Genomic DNA, 17,044 nt, shown 5'->3' with positions numbered 1-17,044 from the left:
TTCTTTTTTTTACACAAGACCTTCAAAACTTAATGACCTCCCTAAACTTATCCTGAATATTCTGGTGGGTTGAGAACGGTTTCAGTATTCGTGACGGTGGGTAAGAGAAATACTGACTCAGTTTGTACGTTGGAGGACAGTTGTAGAACTCCATCTTCTTTTGTCGAACAGTTATGACACTTTGTATAATATTTTGAAAAGGATGATGGGCTCCAAAGATCACATCATCAAGTCGGGCAAGTCATTGTGCGCTGTGTGGTTCTTAGTGAAGTGTATCAGTCTCTATGTCCATAACTGTATATACGATTATCATGGGTTATATTCTTAAGAAGTTCCCAGGCACAACTCCATTATTTATTCCTGCTGATGACAAACGATTTTAATCAGTTTAGCGTGGGTCACAGCAACTTTAGAGTGTTATTACTGGGTCCTTAAGTCCTCACATGGTCGGGACAACTCAATTATTCTGTTCCATCTAACATCAGGCCATCATATTCTGCTGATATAGGCCGTAGGAGCCTGACTGTGTGTGTGTGTGTGTGTGTGTGTGTGTGTGTGTGTGTGTGTGTGTGTGTTACAAAACAGTCCTTACCATGGTCGCCATTATCAGCTGAAAAGTGGAGATGGGCAAGCGTCCCCCTCCTCGCTGTTTAGCAGATATCCCTAAGTGAGATTCAGGGACTTCTTGCATATGTAATGTTTTTATTTAATTCAATTTTTAATACAAAGTACCGTACTAACACTTTCAGTCCCATGACTCCATTTTCATTTTACGCTATTCATTTTGCTGCCTGACGATTTTAATCGACCTCGGAGAGACTTGTAACTGGTGGTCTCAGATACACCCCTTTGCAATCAGGCAGCTCACCCAGACTGAATAAGATCGTCAGGGGGCAGCAAGAATGTATCTAAAAAGACGTCACCGGATTCAAAGGGTTAAAGGTGTCCAGAAGAAAAAGGGAGAAGTGAGTGAACATCAGGTGTGTTAATTCCTCACTTATAGTGCATAACTGGAGGGTAAATGTAGCTGGTGTTCCAATCCAGTGACGACCATGGTCAGGACACACGAGTTTCCAGTCTCTGCTGAAAGTGGGGGAGACCATTGTTTCAGCAGAGGCCAAGGGCAACTTAATGGTGCTACACAGAGGAGGGGCCCTGGGAGCTCACTCATCTAGCTACAGTTTATTAAGCACACTGTGCTGCACATTATTCATATAGCCTACTGTACTTCACTGTGAGTGTGGACTTGTGTGTGTTACAAAGGTGAGAGAATAAAGAGTGCATCATTTTTTATAAACGAAACGCTCAGTGGAAGACGCTTACAGTTCTTTGATTTTCTCTATAGGATAAGTGTGGGTTTGCACTCTTTCTTGATATCTCAGTGTGGCCACTCATTGAAGACTTTATTTAATGCTTCTCGGAAGAGTGAAATAACAGCTCAGTTCAGGAGGTGAACCATTGTACGGAACCTCGTATCACTGTACAGTTCTGTGTTATTTGCTGCTGAGTCACTGCTATAAGGAATAGCAGTGAATGCACAGGGGCCTTAATAGAGTTGAGTGATGTCAGCCAGGGATTCATGTAACTTTCCCAGTGCGTTTTTCTGGTGTGCTGTCTACACTTGATGCTTGTTGTTCATATATTCATTGTATACTATACTTGTACATACATTTTAAGCTCATGAAATGACTATACCTGTGTAAACATTTCCACTCGAAATGAAACAGTAAATATGTGCGTTTTAGTTGGGACTGAGTATTATTCACTGGTTGTGTGTGATTGTTCTATGGTACATAAATTGTTAAAATCACCTCCTAAATGTTTACCTTCCCTCCGTGATTGCAGATAACTTGCGCCCTCCTTTGAGGGTCGTACTAACTAACTACAAAAGCAAGAGAAGTAGAAACATAGATACAAGAACTGCATTACTGACAAGATGAAAATAAGTAAGGGAAACCAGCTGTGCAATGTTAGAGAGTGAGACTGTGGCAGCAAGGTAGATTTCCTATCGGCAGTGACATGATGTACACTTGTGAGCCATAGAGTGTGCTCACCTTCCACCCCGTCCCCAGCTGGAAGAGTGGTCAGGGCGGCACATCAAACAAAGAAAATGTTGATAGATTTTTTTTTTCTTTTAGATTGGTTGAGGACTAGTGTCATCAGGAATTGCACTGGTAGTTACGTAAAGCTTTGAACCACCACCTTAACACCTGTAAAGCTTTAACCACCACCTTAACACATGTAAAGTTTTAAACTATCACCTTAACACCTGTAAAGCTTTTACCACCGTCTTACCTTAACACCTGTAATACCTGTATAAAGCTTTTACCACCATCTTACTTTAACACCTGTAAAGCTTTGAACCACTGCCTTAACAACTGTAAAGCTTTGAACCACCACCTTAACAACTGTAAAGCTTTTACCACCATCTTATCATAACACCTGTAGAGCTTTGAACCACCACCATAACACCTGTAAAGCATTGAACCACAACCTTAACACCTGTAAAGCTTTGAATCACCACTTTAACACCTGTAAAGCTTTGAACACCACCTTAACACCTGTACAGCTTTAAACCATTACCTTAACACCTGTATAGCTTTGAATTACCACCTTAACACCTGTAAAGCTTTAAACCACCACCTTAACACCTGTAAAGCTTTAAACCACCACCTTAACACCTGTAAAGCTTTGAACTACCACCTTAACACCTGTAAAGCTTTGAACCACCACCTTAAAACCTGTAAAGCTTTAAACCACCACCTTAACACCTGTAAAGCTTTAAACCACCACTTTAACACCTGTAAAGCTTTGAACCACCATGTTAACACCTGTAAAGCTTTGAACCACCACCTTAACACCTGTAAAGCTTTAAACCATCACCTTAACACCTGTAAAGCTTTGAATCACCACCTTAACACCTGTAAAGCTTTGAACCACCATGTTAACACCGGGTTACAGATGTAAAACTCAGGCATCGACTTCCCTCCAGCCAGGGTGGCAGTAGCGGCTGGGCACAAGCAAGGCCTCGCCAGTGTACTCTCGCGGCCGATAGTCCCAAAACAAAATCAAAACACCACAGTGCCAACACGGATAACTCCAGCCTGCAGTCCACCAAGTTCAAGTTTCAGATGAACCTGGAGCTACAACTACCAGTAGGCTACTACTACAGTGTTCGCATATACCATAGATAAATGAGTTGTATTAAAAATGACTGGTGATTCTTCCTTTCGTTTTCATCAGCACATTGCACCTCTGTACTCTACTGCAAGGTACAGATGCAAAGTATATATAGAAATTGAAAGATGTAAGATATGGCAATGCTAATTGTAGTATGCAAAATATATCACGAGAGAGAGAGAGAGAGAGAGAGAGAGAGAGAGAGAGAGGGTACTGATTTCATATAATGTCAGGAGAGATTGCCCTTTATATTATGTAATTCAAGGTGGGAAGTGATAATAGCATTTCTTTTCAACGCAGGGTCCATATCTACAAACTATCTTGAGCTTAATTTTTGCACTGCCTGCTTGTACTCCTGTCTTTGTTCATACAGATGCCATACGCTTCCCATTTCAAGATAGAGTGAATACTAACGTGAAAAAAATATAAAAACGTGAATGACACTGCCAAATAGTAATAATGCTTGACAGACATGTTTAACCTGCCAACTGGTTGATGTCTTTGATAAATATTGACCCAACTTCACAAAGATATCACACTTCTCTTCCCACGAGCGTCATTGGTCTCACAGAAACCCTTTTCAGCCTCGCACCAACTGTTTACATACAGTAATCCTTTGAATTTAACCAAATATGAATAATCGGGATAACTCATCAGCTATTAAACGAGACGTGCCTGAGTGGGTAACTGATTACGGAGGCTGCAAAAGATGTACTGAGTAGACAACTATACATAATACGAGACAAAGGCAGGACTTTTTAACTAGTTTGATGGCGGACGAATGGGTTGTGTGAAGGGATAAATGAGTTAAAGTATAAGCGAAAAAGTTAAGTGTTTATGCATCATCAAAGAGGCATGTAATTCCAGTTTCATCATACTATTCTTTAATCTAAACAGTCTATTTAAGTGTGTGTGTGTGTGTGTGTGTGTGTGTGTGTAATTCACCGAGTCGGTCAGGATCACTTCATGGTCGTGATTGTCAGCTTTTACCCTCCCGGAAGGGAGCTGAGAGCTCATATAGTCCGATCTAAGGGCAAGGCTGTGACCTTCACACACGCACACACCCGTCCCCTTGCTCAAGGGGGACAGTAACCACCCACTTTGTCAGTGAAACTTTTCGCAACCTGAGCGAGGCGCGAACTCCCGTCCACCAGTTGGCAAGCGGGAACGTTACCACTGCACCAGCGAACGGTGTGTGTGTGTGTGTGTGTGTGTGTGTGTGTGTGTGTGTGTGTGTGTGTGTGAATGTATGGATTTTTGGGAGGGAAGGTGTGTTTCTATAGTCCAGAGCTTCGAGGAAATAAATAATGAATAAATGAAAATGTCCCATTTTGCCTTGCCGTTCTGAGGACACTCTTCACACTTTTGTGTTTTCTATTTATAATATCTGATGCGTGTAAACCCCATGTATGACAGCAGGAACTGGATGACGATGACGACGATATATATATATATATATATATATATATATATATATATATATATATATATATATATATATATATATATATATATATATATATATATACTACTGTGTATTCTCCATAAAATCTTAATATTTTTCTCCATAACATCTTAATATTTTTCAATATTTTCGCCAAGGAACATTTATAACAGGGATTCCTGCAGCCGCCACAAAGGCCTTGCCGATACCACTGTCTTCAGCAAATGTTTTGTCCTCTTCTTAAATGACACAAGCCAACGTTTTTCAGGTGGCTGGACTGATTTTCTGTCGGTATATCTGTCTACAGTATACCTGTATCCATCTATCTATTTATCTACGAGTACATGTCTATCTGTCTGTCTATCTATCTATCTATCTATATGTATGAATGTATGTAAGTTTGTGTCTATCTATTTATCTATCAATCTATCTGTCTACTACATCCGTCAAAATATCTATCAATCTATCTGTCTACTACATCCGTCAATTTATCTATCTATATCTATCCGCATCTCAATCTGTCTATCTAGCTGTCTATCAATCTGTGTCTATCTATCTATCTATCTGGCTCTGTCTGTCTGTGTCTATCTATCTATCTATCTGGCTCTGTCTGTCTATGTGTGTATCTATCTTTCTACCTATCTGTCTGTCTGTCTGTGTGTCTATCTATCTATCTGTCTGTCTATATCTATTTCAACCTCTCTCTCTCTCTCTCTCTCTCTCTCTCTCTCTCTCTCTCTCTCTATATATATATATATGTGTGTGTGTGTGTATGTGTGTGTGTGTATGTGTGTGTGTGTGTGTGTGTGTTTGTGTGTGTGTGTGTGTGTGTGTGTGTGTGTGTGGCTATCATAAGCCATTTATTAGCACAACACAGCCATCCTCGCATTAACGTTTTTCTCTTTCAAATTCTCTTTCTTTTTTCTTTCCCTTTCTTTTTTTTTATTTATGCCATTTCCGGGCGATTTTAGTTACCTTTAGGGGCGAGCTGATGAGGTTAGGTATACCTTTCACTAACCCCTTCACCACAAGCCATCTGCCCTTGACTGAACTTTTCGGTGGCAGCAAGTGTTGACTTTGTACAGGGTATTATTAGCTCCTGTGAGATGGTACTTGTGTGTGGGAAGACTCACCGCCCAGTCTTTAAATAGTGTGAAAATAAAGGCTTTTCGTGTCATTAACTCCCTTTTGCTGATTTCCTTCTCTCTCTCTCTCTCTCTCTCTCTCTCTCTCTCTCTCTCTCTCTCTCTCTCTCTCTCTCTCTCTCGCTCCCCAGTATCGCTTTTTGAATGGTCACTGATCTTCCGGAATGTCTGCTTCCATCCTTCCATTAAGGTGGGCGTGCAGCACCCGTCTGGCAATACACTCTCCCACCATTTCTGTCCAGCTCAGATGCAATAGCCAACCGATACTCTCCTTTCTTTATGTATGCAATAAATAGCATATAAACTCTCTTCCTGTATATCCCTCTGTCTATGACCCCCAGTCTTTTAACCTGGTATATTCAGGCAACTCGAAAGAAACAGATTTTGAAACCAGATATCTCTTTGGTATGTAGAGTTTCGGTTCATATTTAGTTACATTATTTCTTAATGTATTCATAACGTAATCTGACTAAATTAGAGGTCTTAATGAAAACTTTTTGTCTGCAAATGCTTCGTTCTGCATTTAGTAAAAGAGGAAGGAGGGATTCTTTCAGTTAATAAATCCTTCCATTATCGCAGCGTATATTAAAATGAGCAGTCCTAAAGTAACATACTCTAACATTACCCTAATCAGTCCGAACTTATCTTACTTAACCTAGCCTAACCAGTCCTAACCTAACCAAACCGTAAGTGATTTAAACGTATATCATAAAGTGGTCGGAGCTATAAAGGGGAGAATCCCCCTTCATATTTACTAAGTACTGAAGAAGCATTTGCAACGGAAAAGTCATAAAAAGACTCCTCTCCTTAAACAAAAAAAAAAAAAAAAAAAGCTAGATGATGGAAAGAACTACTATTTTTGGAGGCCTCTATCCGTTGGGTCTTTCTTCTCTGCATGAATAAAAAAAAAAAAAATAAAATAAAAAAAGCAGGAGACACCGTCAATGAACATTTACTCATCGCAGCTAAAAGAAAACTTTTTGGCGAGAGTGAAGACTACCAGCAAGATTTTGTGCTTAGCGTTGACTTAATAACTCTGGGACAAAGTGTTGTGTAGAGGGGTGTACAGTATATCAGCACTGGACAGCTGGCATTCAAGTAGGAGAATTAAAGGGTTTACACCAAGGATATTAAAAAGCTTATAAGAGGATAATAAAGAAGCTTGCAGAAAGTTAATGAGAGTCATGACTGGATAATTCGAGTGTCTGAGTAAGGTGTTTACTTGGGTATTTGTAACAGGATGTAAAGTGAGTTTAAACTGAAGGGAAACAGGTTCGATGAACCAGGTTGTGGTAAATTACCTCACAACTTGCCCTGGTCGCCCTTCGAGGCTAAACTTCCCACACCTACTGTTACATACTTGGGCGTTTTAGTTGCTCCGAATCATTCCACCTCTCGTAGAGTGACGCTGTACCAACTCAAGTGCTAATAAAATGACACAAACAGTTCACTACATATGGAACCGTCATTGATTTGATAGCAGTTGTATAGTTATATATTTTATAATGGTTTATCATGTATGGCTCAAGTATAATTATGCGAGAAGGTCGTGTATTTGTCGGCTTTTACTCGTGGTAACACCCAGCCAGAATTCGGCACTGGCTGCAGATAGAGTCACCTACAGAACGTGATTCCCCTTTGGCATCTCGGGCAGGTGTTAGATAATATGGTTCAGGTTTGTCATAGTCAGTGTCACAGCATATTTCCTGACGACTGTTCGTCCTGTAGTTGTTAACTCTTTAATCCGATGACACACTTATTAATTTAGGCCTGCTGGTGTCGTACTATTTCATTCGACTTAGGAAAGATCTCATAATGATGACGTTGATAAAGGCTCTGTTTACTCCCTCCAGTTCGAAAATTCTATTGTAAGGTCAATAAAATCGTGTGGAAGCAGCAAGATTAGAGACGACTCCGTATCAAATATATATATATATATATATATATATATATATATATATATATATATATATATATATATATTGTTACATAGCCTATGATTTCATCATCCTTTGTGTAATTTTAACGCACAGTTGCTGCATGTTTGATCACGAGCGTGTTCTGCCTCAGTCGCCCCCTTCTACCGTTATAGTAGAGTAAGTCGACATCTCTGTTATACTTTGCGGGATTGTCATCTCTTTGTCCCCATGGCTTCATTTGCGCGTCCTCATTACAAGTTGTATCAAGCTCTCCTGGCCCCTATATAATGAGCTCAGTCTCTGCATCATTGCCACTTAGATCTGCTCCTCATTTTGTTCACATCTCTGTCCTCCCCTGTACAGATATTATTATTGTGAGTGCTCAAGAAATCTCCAAACATCTAGCAGCTGTGTGTAATTTGAGTATTACTGTTGTTGCATTTTTTCTTGTACTGTATAGCATAAGTTTAATTTGTAGGCCTAGTGAAGTTTTTGTAATTCGTGTGGGGTTCTTTATGTCAGTCATTTTTGATAATAGTTTGTATCTGTAATTATTTATCTGGCATTCACTGAGTATTGTCTGGTATCTCATTTTATCAGGGCTGACTTAGATAAGTTTACTCTTGCTGATTTCGTGTTAATGGAGGCTATTGCAGTTAACCATATATTTAACCTGTTTATTTGCCATTACATTATCCTTATGAGTCCTGAATGTTTTGTTGTTAGTTTGTGCATTAAACTTTAACTTGTAATTTTACCTAACTCTTTTGTTTTGAACCTGGAACTTTACGGGACAGTAGTGATTTTTAGCATTCTCACTTAAAGTGTACGTTATCTTTCTCTGTTCCGTAACATAAATTTGGCGACCTCATATCAGGATATTATCATAAGGATATTGTTTGATATTTTGTGACTGTGATATATTCATGATGGCTACTATTTCTACACTTGATGAAGCCAAAGATTTTTTGTCAAATGTGCAAACAGTGTGTGATATAGAAAACAGAACAAAGAATGAACTCAAGCTTGTTGCTCAACAATTGGGATTTGTTGTTCGCTCTCATCAGTCTAAAGATCAAATTGTTGCCATGATTAATGAAAGCTTGTTTAATGTAACTCCTCGAAATGAGCAAACGCAGATTGAATTAGCTAAGTTACAGCTAGCCCTGCAGGAGGCCCGTGCTAAGGAGGCTGAGTTTCACGCACAAGTTGAACTTGCTAGGATTCAGGCAGACCATGAGTATCGCATGAAACAATGTGGAACTGGATCATCTAGCTCTGATGATTTTGATGTGGCTAAAAATGTTAAACTTGTCCCTCCTTTTAATGAATCTGATTTAACAAAGTATTTTCAGTTGTTTGAGAGGGTAGCTACAGGTTTTAATTGGCCTAAGGAGTATTGGCCAGTACTCCTTCAAACTGTTCTCACCGGTAAAGCTCAAGTAACTTATGCATCTTTGCCTCAGGATCAGTCTGATAATTATGATGTAGTAAAGAGCTTGATTCTTAAGGCCTATGAGCTTGTTCCTGAAGCTTATAGAGTAAAATTTAGGACAACTTACAAGCAAGATAAGCAATCCCATGTTGAGTATGCAAGAATCAAAGAAGATTTGTTAGAGCAGTGGTTAAATTCTAAGAATGTGGATTCTGATTTTGGTAAATTTAAGCAGATGATTTTGCTGGAGGATTTCAAAAGGTGTATTAGTAAAGATGTAAGCCTATATCTTGATGAGAAAAGAATAGATAATTTGTCTGATGCTGCAGTTTTAGCTGATGAGTATGTTCTCACTCACAAGAGATATTTTAGAGGAAAAAGGAAAGCTGAGAGTCAGTACGTTGCCTCTACTCAGAGTACAGGTAACGGGAAAGAGAATAAGGATGATGTTTCTCAGGAAGTAAATACCAGCTTCACCTCTAGATTTCAGAAAAGTAAATGTACTTATTGTAGTAAGCTTGGTCATACTACGGAGAGATGTTTCAGGAGACAGCGTGATGTGAACAAAAAGGAGTCTTTAAATATTCAGTCAATTGGTCTAGTGTCCACTCTTGAGAGTTCCCAGAATTCTTTAACTGAGTTAACTGAACCTGCTTTGAGGGGTAACTTAAATTATCATGATGGAGCTCCTCTTTTGAGCAGTAATGTGGGTGACACTCTCAAGAGTTCATGTGCTAATTTCCTGTCTGATAATTGTCAGTCCTCTGGACAGTAATGACAGGAAATCAGTTAAAATATATCGTGATACAGGTGCTTGCCAATCCCTTATGCTGACCAGTGTTCTAGGCTCTAATTTTAATTCCTCTGATGAAACTGTAATCTTACAAGGTGTAGGGAATAATTACTTCTCTGTCCCTCTGTGCAGAGTGAATTTAGAGTCTGGTTTTGTTAATGGTTCTGTTATGGTTGGGTTGGTTGAGACACTCCCAATGTCAGGTGTAACTTTCTTACTTGGAAATGATATTGGTGGAAGTCAAGTGTGTCCAGCTCCTCAGTTGTCTAGTGAGCCAGTGGCTGCGACCCGGGATTGTGATGTCCCTGATGTGTTCCCTGCATGTGCTGTCACTAGGGCTAAGTCTAAAGTTACTGGTGATTTAGAGGATAATGATGATGATGATGTTATCCTAGCTGACACTTTTCTTGCTAATTTGGACCACTCACCAGATGAGGCAGTACCCCGTAGTGTTGATAATTTGTCTCGTCAAGAGTTGGTTGAGTTGCAGGTTGCTGACCCTGAGTTGAAAGGTCTAGCTAACTCTGCTTACAGTGAAGAAGAGTCAGCTGGTGCTTCTACTTGTTATTATGTAAAGTCAGGAGTACTTATGAGGAAGTGGAGACCCCCAACAGCATCAGCCGACTGTGAATGGGAGGTTGTACATCAAGTTGTCATCCCTCGTGTTTGTAGGCAGGATATCATTCGAGTGGCTCATGATTCCAGTTTGGCAGGACACCTTGGAGTGAGGAAGACTGTGACACGCATTTTGAAACACTTCTACTGGCCAGGTATCTTCAGGGATGTTTCCTGGTATTGTAAGTCTTGTCACACCTGTCAAGTTGTGGGGAAGTGTAATCAGACTGAAAAGGTTGCACCTCTAGTTCCCATTCCTCCTTTTGAGGCGCCTTTCACTCGTGTGTTGGTGGATATTGTGGGCCCTCTTCCTAAGACTTCTTCAGGATTTTCTTATGTGTTGACCATGATTGATATGGCTACTCGTTATCCTGAAGCCATTCCACTTAGAAACATCTCAGCAAAGAACGTGGTTAAGGAAATGCTAGGGTTCTTCACAAAGTTTGGTCTGCCCAAGGAGGTACAGTCAGACCGAGGAAGTAATTTCATGTCGAATGTTTTCAAGCAGTCTCTGAAAGAGTTGGGCATCACCCAGATCACGTCTTCAGCTTACCATCCCCAGACCCAAGGAGCGTTGGAGAGATATCATCAAACACTCAAATCGATGCTCAAGAAATACTGTTTGGAACATCAGAAAGACTGGGATAAAGGTCTTCCATTCGTTGTGTTTGCTGCAAGAGAATCTCCAAATGAATCACTGGGCTTCTCACCTTTTGAACTACTGTTTGGCCATGAAGTAAGAGGACCCCTTAAGTTACTCAAGGAATGCTGGCTGTCGGAGGAAGATGACGTCAACCTGCTGGAGTATGTGATGAAGTTCAAAGAACGGCTGTCCACTGCTTTACAGCTGGCGAGAGAGAATTTAGGAGCTGCTCAGGAGAAGATGAAGACTTGGTATGACAAGAAGTCCAGGTTACGCCACTTTCAGCCAGGAGATCAGGTTTTGATTCTGCTACCAGTTCATGGGCAACCTCTTCAAGCCAAGTTTAGTGGCCCTTATTTCGTGGAGAAGAAACTCAGTGATGTCAGCTATGTCATCGCCACACCAGATCGTAGAAAGAGCAAGCAACTTTGTCACATCAACATGCTAAAGTTATATCACAGGCGGGACGAAAATAATCCAGTCTGCACTGTAGCTGTTCCACCCGAGTCTGCAAGTGAAGCTCTCCCATGCAGTATGAACCTGAGTGATAGTTTGGGGAAGAATCCTGATATCATGAATGATCTCCAGACTAAGCTTTCATCTACCACCCAAGGAAAGGCAGGAGTTTTCGGCATTACTGCAGGAGTACCCGCAAGTGTTCCGTGCCACTCCAGGAAGAACCACTGTGTTGATGCATGATGTCGATGTTGGAGACGCAAAGCCAATTAAATTGCCTCCTTACCGTGTGAACCCAGTGAAAGTTCCTCTCATCCAGAAGGAGCTTGGCTACCTGTTGGACCACAAGATGATTGAGCCCTGTCAGAGCGAGTGGAGTTCTCCTGTCACTCTGGTCCCTAAGCCAGGTGGGTCACAGCGGCTTTGCATTGACTACAGACGTGTTAATCAGATAACTAAAACAGACACTTACCCTCTCCCTCGTGTGGAAGATTGCATAGACAAGATCGGAAAGGCTAGGTACATAAGTAAGTTTGATTTGTTAAAGGGATACTGGCAAGTACCTATGACTGAACGTGCTAGGGAGATTTCATGTTTTGTAACACTAGGAAAGGTTTTTGCATGTTCTGTAATGCCGTATGGTATGAGGAGTGCACCAGCCACATTTCGGGGGCTCGTGAATGTTGTAACAGAGGGTTTGGCAGGGTGTGTTGTTTATATTGATGATGTATTAATCTTCAGTGACAACTGGAAAGATCACCTATGCCATGTCAGTAAATTTCTTGACCGTTTGGTTCATGCTAATCTTGTAGCTAATTGATCAAAGTGTGAGTTTGGTCAAGCTAAAGTTCAGTACCTTGGGTATGTAATTGGTGATGGACATGTTGCACCAACAGGAGCTAAGGTTCAGGTTATAAGTGATCTTCCCAGACCTAAAAGTAGGAAAGAGCTACAAAGATTTTTGGGAATGGTAGGTTATTACAGGAGATTTGTTCTTAACTTTTCTATTCTTGTATCACCACTTACAGACCTACTGAAAAAGGGAGTTGAATTTGTCTGGACCGATAACTGTGAATCCTCTTTCAACAAACTTAAAGCTATTCTATTAAGTCAGCCAGTGCTCGCTACTCCAAATTTTGCTAAGCCTTTTAAGATGGCTGTTGATGCAAGTGATACAGGAGCTGGGGCTGTTTTGCTGCAAGAGGATGATCAGGGTATTGAACATCCTCTATCTTATTACAGTAAGAAGTTCACTCCACCTCAAAAGAACTACTCCACTATTGAGAAAGAGCTTTTGGCCTTGATTTTGGGTTTTACAGCATTTTTCATTTTATTTGTGTTCTGGTTTTGACCCCATAGTCATTTATACCGATCATAACCCACTGAAATTCCTTAGTAAGTTTAAAGATAAAAATCAGAGATTGACAAGATGGAGTCTACTTCTTCAGGAGTATTCATTAGACATACAACATGTCAAGGGGAAAGAAATGTTATTGCAGATTGCTTATCTAGACTTTATACAGATTGTTTGAGTAATAAGAAATTTCCTTTGTAAATTTCTTTTTCTTTGTGGGGAGGTGTTACATAGCCTATGATTTCATCATCCTTTGTGTAATTTTAACGCACAGTTGCTGCATGTTTGATCACGAGCGTGTTCTGCCTCAGTCCCCCTTCTACCGTTATAGTAGAGTAAGTCGACATCTCTGTTATACTTTGCGGGATTGTCATCTCTTTGTCCCCATGGCTTCATTTGCGCGTCCTCATTACAAGTTGTATCAAGCTCTCCTGGCCCCTATATAATGAGCTCAGTCTCTGCATCATTGCCACTTAGATCTGCTCCTCATTTTGTTCACATCTCTGTCCTCCCCTGTACAGATATTATTATTGTGAGTGCTCAAGAAATCTCCAAACATCTAGCAGCTGTGTGTAATTTGAGTATTACTGTTGTTGCATTTTTTCTTGTACTGTATAGCATAAGTTTAATTTGTAGGCCTAGTGAAGTTTTTGTAATTCGTGTGGGGTTCTTTATGTCAGTCATTTTTGATAATAGTTTGTATCTGTAATTATTTATCTGGCATTCACTGAGTATTGTCTGGTATCTCATTTTATCAGGGCTGACTTAGATAAGTTTACTCTTGCTGATTTCGTGTTAATGGAGGCTATTGCAGTTAACCATATATTTAACCTGTTTATTTGCCATTACATTATCCTTATGAGTCCTGAATGTTTTGTTGTTAGTTTGTGCATTAAACTTTAACTTGTAATTTTACCTAACTCTTTTGTTTTGAACCTGGAACTTTACGGGACAGTAGTGATTTTTAGCATTCTCACTTAAAGTGTACGTTATCTTTCTCTGTTCCGTAACAATATATATATATATATATATATATATATATATATATTTATATATATATATATATATATATATATATATATATATATATGAGTGTAATAAAAAGTCAGAGGTTGAAAACCTGCCAAAAAGTTGCTCTTCCCAAGAGAGAAAAAAATGACCATGAGAACGAAAATAAAACTTCGGTAATATAAAAATGCCCCGACACGTTGAACTTTTGAACTTAAAAGGCTGAATGTAGAAGGCAGAGGGCAATACATATCGAGGTAGACACTGCTAGGGCTGACCACTTGCATACATGAACGAATTAATGAACCAGTCAACTCTTGCATTAGAGAGCTGGAGAGAAAATGGGTGAATAAAAGTGTTGCCATATGGATTCTGTGCATCTGACATACTCAGAAAGAGATACACGAAGGAAGTCCGGCAGAGCAGTGGTTACTGAGACAGATGAAGAAACGGTATGTGGCACTGCGGTAGAGAGGAAATATGTTGAAGGGAATCAGTAGATTAAGGGGAACAAAAAACGAAAAGCCTTTGCCCCCACCCAGTTCAGAAGAGCTGTATGTGGTAAGCCTCACACTTATGACAGCAGTATTCCACACAGGGGTTTGAGGTCCCTGTACCGACCAGATTTAAAGAAATTATGGAGTCTGTTGAGCACGGTCAGTCTCTGGAAAGTTTATATTACAAGGTAAGGGTGTGATCTTTAATGACAGGTCCTGAGAGAAAGGAACTCGAACTACACTGAGAGATGATGAGGGACTTAGCTGTATGTTGTTGTATGTTAACCTCTTTCACGTGATATTTTTGGAAAGCCCAAGTCATTTTATTCATCATAAAAGAGACTCTTTGAACGGAAAGGTATGATGTAGTCTTCAGTACTTTGTGGGGCAGTAAATCGCTCATCACTATCTCATTCAGTGAGTCAGGATTGGTGGTCCTTAGGTTGTCAAACTCCTACAGTTTCATGTAGTTTACAGTAAGTCTCTCTCCTTCATTCCCATTACCATCAGACCCGAGAGTTGCCACAGTTTTTTGTTGGACTGTGCTTATGTACGTATGAAAATTAATCATAATATGGGTTTCTGAGTGCGAAGAGTTGTCTATATGTTTGTGTAGCCTATGTGTGTGAACGTGTAGGTACTAATGTGAATGAGAACATTTCTAGCCTCCTTATCAGGGTATGTGTAAGAATGTGACAGAGTCCGACAGCTAAACATGTGCTGGTGTTGTGTAAGGAGAGTGGGTCAGGGCAGGTGCGAAGGCGTTATTGAACTACCTCTCCTTGTGGCTACCTGACATGAACTGCCTCAGTGCCAGGCTGGTGAGGTGCTGCGTGTGGGTCGTGGGAGGAGCTTACGACGTCACCACACCAGGCCCTTCCTCTCAAAACACCAGTTGACACCCTCCATGGGCGTCCAGTGTCTGGGGATAATGTGACAGTCCCCCTACCCACCCCCGACACACACACACACTTTTCATCATCATCATCATCATTATCATCCGGACCTCCTTTTCCACCCAAGGGCAGGGTGAGGAGTAGCAATGTCCAGACAGCCCATATTTGCCCAATCCAATGGGCCACGCTTCCATTCACCCATCATTCAATCGCCCGGAATCCTGGCTCTATCGGATATGCCAAAAACATTCACCACCTTCTGTAGCTTAACATAAACGTATCCGATTGAGTCAATCTGGACGCTGCCACGTTAACCCCTACACCGCGAGCATGTTTACCAATGTTTTGCGTGACCCGCGGGGTTATTCGGGCTCCGACAGACTCTCAAAAAATATTTGCCAAAACTCAGTTATTAGTCCTAGAATAATAAAATTACATATGCTTATGGCACATACCTTCAGCTTTCTCCTGGAATGTTTGTTGAGCCTTCGTCGTTACCGTAGGACTTGTGGAGACCTCTGAAGTTGGGTAACGAAGTCTCCACTTTACATTTCCCGACAACCCGTAATATGATTACCACAGCCAGATATTAACACTATAAACACTACTCTATGATTTTCAAGTAGTTTGGGATCCATACTCCAAAAAAAAACCCACTGTGAAAGCAATGGAAATTATGAGCGCGTCTGATCGTCGCACTTGCATTAGTTCGCTCTTGGTACTCTGTCATTTATTATTCATAATACCCCTCACATTTTATATTTCTATAACTATATCACACTTATATATATCTGGAGTCTTTCTCCATAAGTTTCCTTCAGTAGTATTAGTTTATTGTTACTAAAGTCAATCAATTTTTCATTCAGTAAAATACGTAGAGAGCCACGGATTCACTTTCACTGTTATAACATAAATTATTTGTACTCATATTCTTATATTACTAATTACTTACATTACTATTTACATTTTCTATTCTATTTTCAATATTTATCCTTCTATTTTACTTACACTATGTTAGTCACTGTCACTTTCAGTAAGATAAAACTATAATACACTGTTCAATCATATGTACTGAACATCCATTGCTTTCACTTGCTATTTCCACATTATTTCCACATTATTCTCCTTTCACACTTGCACTGTTAGAACTGCTTCTGGCTGTGGTATCAAAGAAGCAGGTAACACAGAGGGGAACTTGGCGCTCAGTGCACTGCCAAGAGGTGCGTTTGTGCTCAGGTGTGCGGCGGGTGGTATGTGCACACACCTGACACCTGCGAATCACAGCCTTCCTTTTCCCTGTGGCAGGCATAAGCTCAAGTCTGTGCCGATCCATATACGCCCTCTGCTCAAGTCGGTCGGGAAGTGTTACTGGATGGCGCCTTGGAGTTGCTGCTGTCACCCTACCATATCCTTCCAGCAGCTGCTGGACACAAGTCCTGGCGAACAACCTCAGGGAGAAGGACTTGGGTGGCTTGACCTTCATCTTGTACAGGATGAAGGCGTTCAGCATCGTCATATCTATGAGATGCAGAAAAACTTTCCTGTACCACCTAGTATTCTTCCTGAGGCAGTCGATCTCACCAATCATCATGTCGGACTTGTCCACCAGCCGCATGTTGATATTGTAGTCCAACACAGCATCAGGTTTCATCACAGGTT

This window comes from Coenobita brevimanus, chromosome 63 (genome assembly GCF_032717465.1).
Source record: "Coenobita brevimanus isolate Jiangsu-jjx chromosome 63, ASM3271746v2, whole genome shotgun sequence".
Taxonomy (NCBI): Eukaryota; Metazoa; Arthropoda; class Malacostraca; order Decapoda; family Coenobitidae; genus Coenobita; species Coenobita brevimanus.
The sequence above is the reverse complement of the archived record's forward strand: the minus strand, read 5'-3'. Positions refer to the sequence as shown.